We start from the raw sequence: 6,583 nt of genomic DNA on the forward strand, positions 1-6,583 counted from the left end.
ATTTGTTTTACTTTACCTAAGGTCTGTGTTGGCTTCAAATACATACATTTGAAGTCATGGGAAGAAGTCCTGGTTAAGAAGCTTAGCATCAATCAGTGTGAGTTGTGAAGAGCTCAAATTACCCAGTGTCAATCAGATGGCACTCAGGACTGGAAGGACTGTTTCCTCTAGAAATAATCATCTCTATGAGGGTATATCCATCTACAATTTAGTGCCCTCATGGGTTCCTTCCACGTTTTGCCCCCTTACTAGGTGTGCTGTGCACCCCATGTCTTAGCAACGCTCAGACAAGAGCTTTCATGATTTCTGATGAGAGCGAATGTTGGTCAGTGTGTTGAGAGATTAGGAGAGAGAGGTGATGCTTTTAGGTTATAAAGAACTCAGTACAAACAAACCCAGATTAATGATGTCCTTCTGCACGTATTCTCCAAATTAGGCAGTTAGACTGAAAAATGTCTTACATAGAACTCATTAGCCTGCCCAGTTTGTGTTGTCAAGTGCCTGACACAATGCCTGCTGCTCTGAAGTTATGTATAGCTGGATGGGGGAGAAGGGCTTGGAGAGGAACACTTTGCTTTAGAAAAGCTTCACCAATGTGTAGATTTACGTGCCTTGTAGCCTAAATTGGTTTCACATTGAGAGAGGAAATGTGATTCATTGAAGTAAACTGAATCATGGTGATAAAACTTTTTTTCTGATTTTTTTTTTTAAGTATCCACCTTCTTCACACTTACCAAATTAGAGCATTTGAATTTAATAATGCATCTCGTTATTGCTAGCACTAAGTTATACAGAATTTCAATAACTTGTTATTTTGATCTCATAGTTTCTGCAGACAACATTTTTACTAAAATTCTCAACATTTTAAAACTTTTTGTAGTCTAAATATCATTTCTCCAAATTTAAGTGCATTGCTTTCTCTTTTTGCACCCCACACATGAATATTACAGTCTTTTTTCTTTTTTTTTACTAATAAGCTTTTCACTTAACTGCAGAATTCTGGAGTGTCCTTCAGTTTTTCAGCTCTAAATTAAATGGTCTCAGTGGTGTTTCAGACTTCTTTTTGTGGATCCTTCTTACAGATCTGTACTGTTCTTTTTGTTTTTGCTTTGAAATGATTTAACGTTAGTACAAGTGGTTATGGAATTCCAGGAATCTGTTTCAGTATGAGGCTCCTCCTCATCAAAAGCCATTACCCTTAATGGTAAGCTGTGCATTAGTCTGGAGAGAGAATTTTCATTTTTTGTCTTCATTCTTTAAAAAGAAAATCATTTCATTTAGAAATATAACATCTGTAAATACTGCTAAAGGATAATGAGGCAAAATATTTTATTCTGCACCATATTGTATGATGGTTTTAGAGAAAGAATGGTTTTTAAAGCTGTACTACTGCCATCTTGTCTTCAGTATTTACAATTTAGGAAGTATGATTTCCTCTTGAGACTCTTGCAGGTATAAAGATCTGCACCAAATATATATATATGCATTTATCTCAGTCAGAATGCCAGAAGACATCAAAGGGAGGGAAAATTTGGTTTTCAAATTAGAAATGTTGTGAAAATATCATTCTTACACCTGTTTCAATTCTATCTATTACACTACGTATTTTTCTACTATTCTTGAAAACTGACCAAAGCAAGAAAAGGAAGTATGGTGCCATGAAGTATTTGCCTTGACAACATCCAGTAGTCCTGGGCCTACATAAGAAAATTCATTTTGTACAAAGTACACAGATATTTTGGTTGAATAAAGTTCATTTGTTGGTGGATTAAAGTTAGTAAACTTACTTAGTGCAGAAGCAAGGCAGTTCCGGAAAAAAAAAAAAAAGTGTTCAAAGAAAAATAAGCTTTTCTTTCTGCAGCGAACTTGTAGTGACATTTTCATCTCTACTTCCAGCAAACTTTCCCATATGAAATCAATTCATGGCAGACAAAAATAAGCAAAGTTGTGTGACAGACTCTGAAAGTTCAATAGTTTTATATTTGAGTTTTCACACAAGCCTGAAAAATAATACCTGCGATATAATTTTAAGAACATCAAAAAGTAAGAAGACAAACATGGATGTATAAAAATATGTTCCTTCAGGTCATTAACTCTAAATATCTTCTATTCCATTTGTTTGCAAATAGTCATTTCTTGGTTGAAGGACTACCCCAACTTTTTTTGCAGATAGTAATTTTTTGGCTGAGGGATTTTCTTCCTTCGGTTTATGTGTATTGTCTTAAATGCATAAAAAACGCTTTGATGTTGAAATGAAGATGGCTTTGCTGTCACTAGGCAATTTATGAAATACCTAGGTGTGGAGAGAATTGGTAATTTATGAAAATGTATGGACTGCTCGGCAGATGAGGAATTGGCTGTGAAATCATACCCAGAGAGTCGTGGTCAATAGTTTGGATGGAGATGGTGAAGAGTGGTGTCCCACAGGGGTCATTACTGGGGCTGATGCTCTTTAATATTTTCATTGATGATGATGACTGTAGGATCAAGTAAACCTTCAGAAAGCTTGCAGATGACATACCTGAGGGACAGAATACCATCCAGACAGACCTAGACAGGCTCCAGCAGTGGGCCCTCACGAACATCATGAGGTTCAATAAATCCAAGTGCAAGGTCTTGCACCTGGATCATTGCAATCCCCACTGCCAATGCAAGCTGGGGGATGAAAGGATTGAGGTCAACCCTACCATGACTGGCAGAGCTAGGGAGGTGATCCTGCTCCTCTACTCTATACTGGTGAGGCCTCACCTGGAGTGCTGAATCCAGATGTGGAGTCCTCAGCACAGGAGAGATGTTGGCATGTTGGAGCACACCCAGAGGAGGACCACAAACACGATACAAGGGATGGAGCACCTCTCCTATGAGGACAGGCTGAGAGAGCTGGGGCTGTTCAGCATGGAGAAGATCCGGCACTGGGGAGAGCTGAGAGCAGCCTTTCAGTATCTAAAGGGGGGCTGTAAGAAGGAAGGGGACAGGCTGTTCAGGAGGGTCTTTTGTGCTATGACAAGAAGAAATGCTTTCAAACTAAAAGAGGAGATATCTAGGTTGGATTTAAGGAAAAATGTTTTTACAATAAAGGGAACAAAGCATTGATACATGTTACCCAGAGAGGTGGTGGATGCCCCATTCCTGAAGACACTCAACCTCAAGCTGGACAGGGCTCTGAGCAACCTGATGTAGCTCTAGGGGAACTGGACAAGGCAACCTTAAAAGTCTCTTCCAACTCAAAAGATTCAATGGTTCTATAAATGGACAATTCATATCTATTATTTAAGCAAACAAAAAGTTAAATAACGTTCCTTTAGGGAAAGAAGATAGAAAGGTTTTTTCAAGTAAAGAAAATATTTTGCTACTTGCAAAACAAACAAACAAACAAAAAAAAAACAAAGTGCCAGACATTTAATCTGACAAGCAAGATTTTGAAGTATACTTTAGCAGTTCTGTGAATCTCTTATTTTGATCATAACAACTTTTTCTTTCTGTGGAATTGATATGCGTTTTATTATTCTGATCTGTTATGAAGACATATCAATGCTAAAAAAATGATGGAAATGTCAGAGAAAATATTTTGCATTTTATGCCCGTAAAATTTATGTGCTCTTGCTCTTTTCAAAATCGTATCAGAGATTGCTGAGAGTGATGCATCACTGGAATGGCACTAGGAAAAAACAGTCAGTGGAAGCACAAAGGGAAGAAGGCTGAATTCTGCTATTCGTTTTCATGGTAATGAATTCCTATAAGCCTCATCTATGCGCTGAGCAAGTAGTGGGACAATACATGGTTTGAAGTTACATAAGACTTGGTATCCTGAAAAGTCTATAAGGACTTTTTAGCAAAATCTTCCCACCCAGAAGCCATTAAAAAAAAAATGGGAAAAAATAAATTTTAGCCAAGAATATTTTCACATCTGTATGCCATTTCATGAAATGAATAGAACTAAGAAAATGGTGAAACATTTGTATGGTGTTTGTTGTGGTTTTTTTTTTTTCCTCCAATAAACACTAAGTCAAACTAATATTTAATAAGTGGAATATTAAGATGCTAAGTTCATATTCAATTATTTTTGAGTCTCAGCTATTAATGGATATTTTGCTGTGGATTATCACAAGGGCCAAACATTAACTATGAAAAACTGCAAATTTAATATTAACAAAACTTGGCAGGGAGAATGATGATGTCTTTCACAGCTATCAAATCTTTGACAGATTTGAGAACGTCAACAGGAAAGATGGTTTTCTACTGATATATTACTATGATTCCAACATGGATCTCACTGTCTCAATCCTCATCAGTGCAGCTTACAAGGACATCTCTCTCCCTCTCACGATAGCTTCCTTTTCTGTTTCATATAGCATAGAGACTTCTCCCCTGTCCAGAGAGTGGTAGGCACTATACCATTGGCAATGGGTATCTGGCATCCAAAAGCACAGTACAGGAAGAATCAGGCTCCTTGAAACAGAGGTCTTTAGTATCTGCGAGCAAAAACCTGATACCTAAGGGTGGTAGTAGCTGACTATGTAGAGTGTAAAATAAACCCAGTTTGATGTTGCTTCCAGTGGACTTGAAGAAACTTAGAAATTTTGATCTGCAAAGCATCTCTGCCTACCAGTTCCATTACTTAATCATTTACATTTGTTTTACAGCAATAAACCTTTGGTTAGTACATCACTGTAACCACAAACACTGCCTTACCCATAGACACAGTGTGCTGTGATTAACAAGAGTCGAGCAACTCAGTTTAAACATCCCCTCTATTTAGAAAGGAAGAGCACTCCTCTACACCCAATTTAAATCTATAAAGTGTATTAGAGTATACTAGAAGTTCCTTGTTAATTTATAATATCATCTCCTCTAGTGTGTTGTTCTCCAATATTTTTCTATAGATTTTTCCTTTTTTTCTTTCTTGGAGCTTGAAGTATCTCAGGACATTGAAGGACTTCTCAGTAGCTAAAATGGTTGTGGCAGGCTACGCACTGCTTGAGCTGCAGCTACAAGGTACTTGAGAGTGCTTGGAGGTGCACAGACTGCTAGGATAGTCCTGGAGAGAGCATCACATTCACCACGCTCTGGGTAACTGCTTGTTTCAGTGAACTGTATCTCCATACTTCCCTACTTCAAGGGTTTCTGAAGAGAAAGCTGGAAGGAACATTACAAAGCAGAGCTAGAGAGCAAGAAGAATAAGGGATCTATTCCTTACCTTTGTTCCCTGGCCCTATAGCATGATTTCAGCATACTTAGAACTCTGTAGCGAGTTTAGTGATCAAGATAAAACATCACCTACAAGCTTAATTCAGAATAGTATGTGTGTGTGTCTGTATGTACATCAACACATGCGTGCAGGTATATGAAAAAGACTGGATAAAAAAAATCAGACCCAAAGCCAAAAGAAAACACTAAAATTTTGGAATAGCATCATGAAGTAAGCCATTTATATAACTTATAAATTATTTATTTAAATGAGACATTAGAAAAATAAGTGATTTAGTTGTAGGGACTTTCATTTACAAGGAATGCATAGCTTCTTTTGTTCAGCATGGTATTTTGGCAATGATACAGAAATGCCTACTGATTATTCTCAATTGCTGTCAGGTCTTCAGTATTTCCACACTGCATGCCTATCATTGCGTTTCATTACTTTTTTTCCCCTCCATTACCCTATCCCCAAATGCTAGCTTACCAAAAAGGTGAGTCATCCATTCCCAATTTTTGTGGAACAGACAAAAGAGATCACTTGAAAATGAACCTGAGGCTGGTATATGTCAGTAAGCACTGCAATGCAGGGAAAATGTGGAAGCATGCACTCAAATCTTTCATTTCCTGTGCTTGATTGGAATCAGAGCATTCATAATCCCTTAAGTCTCTAATCTGAGTTAACAAAGTTAGAAACACATTTTTGTGTCCCAAAATTTACTTTGTAATATGAAAATATCCCCTACATGTTTTCTCCTTACATGACATTTCATGAGATGCATGTAGTAAATCAACTAGGAGGACAAACTTTTTCAAACTTGGTCAGAGAGACTGTAAACTCCTTTTCTCTGAATGCAATAAGTGACTCTGCTCTCAAACAATAGGAAAGTAATGAAAATAAAACAAAGAAATTAAAACAAAGAAATGTTTTCCATTACTTATATTTACAAGAAGTATTTGTACCGTGGTAACAAGAGACATAGCTCAAATCAAAGTCTAGAAACTAAAAAAAAATTAAAACATAGAAAATATAAATCCCATGAGATAGTGTACAACCAATAAGTGTACAGAGGTGTAAAATCAACTAGCATACAGAGTTCCAGGCTAAATAAGATTATCACAATATGAAGATAATAAACAGAAAATGCTTACTAATATTGTAGGCCTGCAATATTCTCCATGAGGAGTGATCTCCAGAAGACACCTTTCCCCCTGGTGGTCAGCTCTTAAATGGGTCTAGGAGAGGTGCAGCCAGGCTCCATCCCTTCCTGCAGCACAGGTGAATTGCCTTCACCTGTGCTCCCATGGCTGACTCAGTGCTCACCTCAGGTGATCAATCAGAGGTTCAGGCCATGATTCAGCAGTTCCCATACAGATAGGAATGACAATTTTA

General features: G+C 37.4%; 1 long non-coding RNA gene across 1 annotated transcript; it reads right to left on the reverse strand.

Annotated features, from left to right (window-relative positions):
• Nucleotides 1-835: 835 nt before the first annotated feature.
• On the reverse strand, nucleotides 836-6,379 carry LOC125690880 (uncharacterized). Its single transcript, XR_007375818.1, has 3 exons — nucleotides 6,343-6,379; nucleotides 2,749-2,954; nucleotides 836-2,521 (listed from the first exon to the last, which is right to left on the reverse strand). It is a non-coding gene; the product is annotated as an uncharacterized LOC125690880 (long non-coding RNA).
• Nucleotides 6,380-6,583: the final 204 nt, after the last annotated feature.

Source organism: Lagopus muta, chromosome 3 (assembly GCF_023343835.1).
Source record: "Lagopus muta isolate bLagMut1 chromosome 3, bLagMut1 primary, whole genome shotgun sequence".
Classification (NCBI taxonomy): Eukaryota; Metazoa; Chordata; class Aves; order Galliformes; family Phasianidae; genus Lagopus; species Lagopus muta.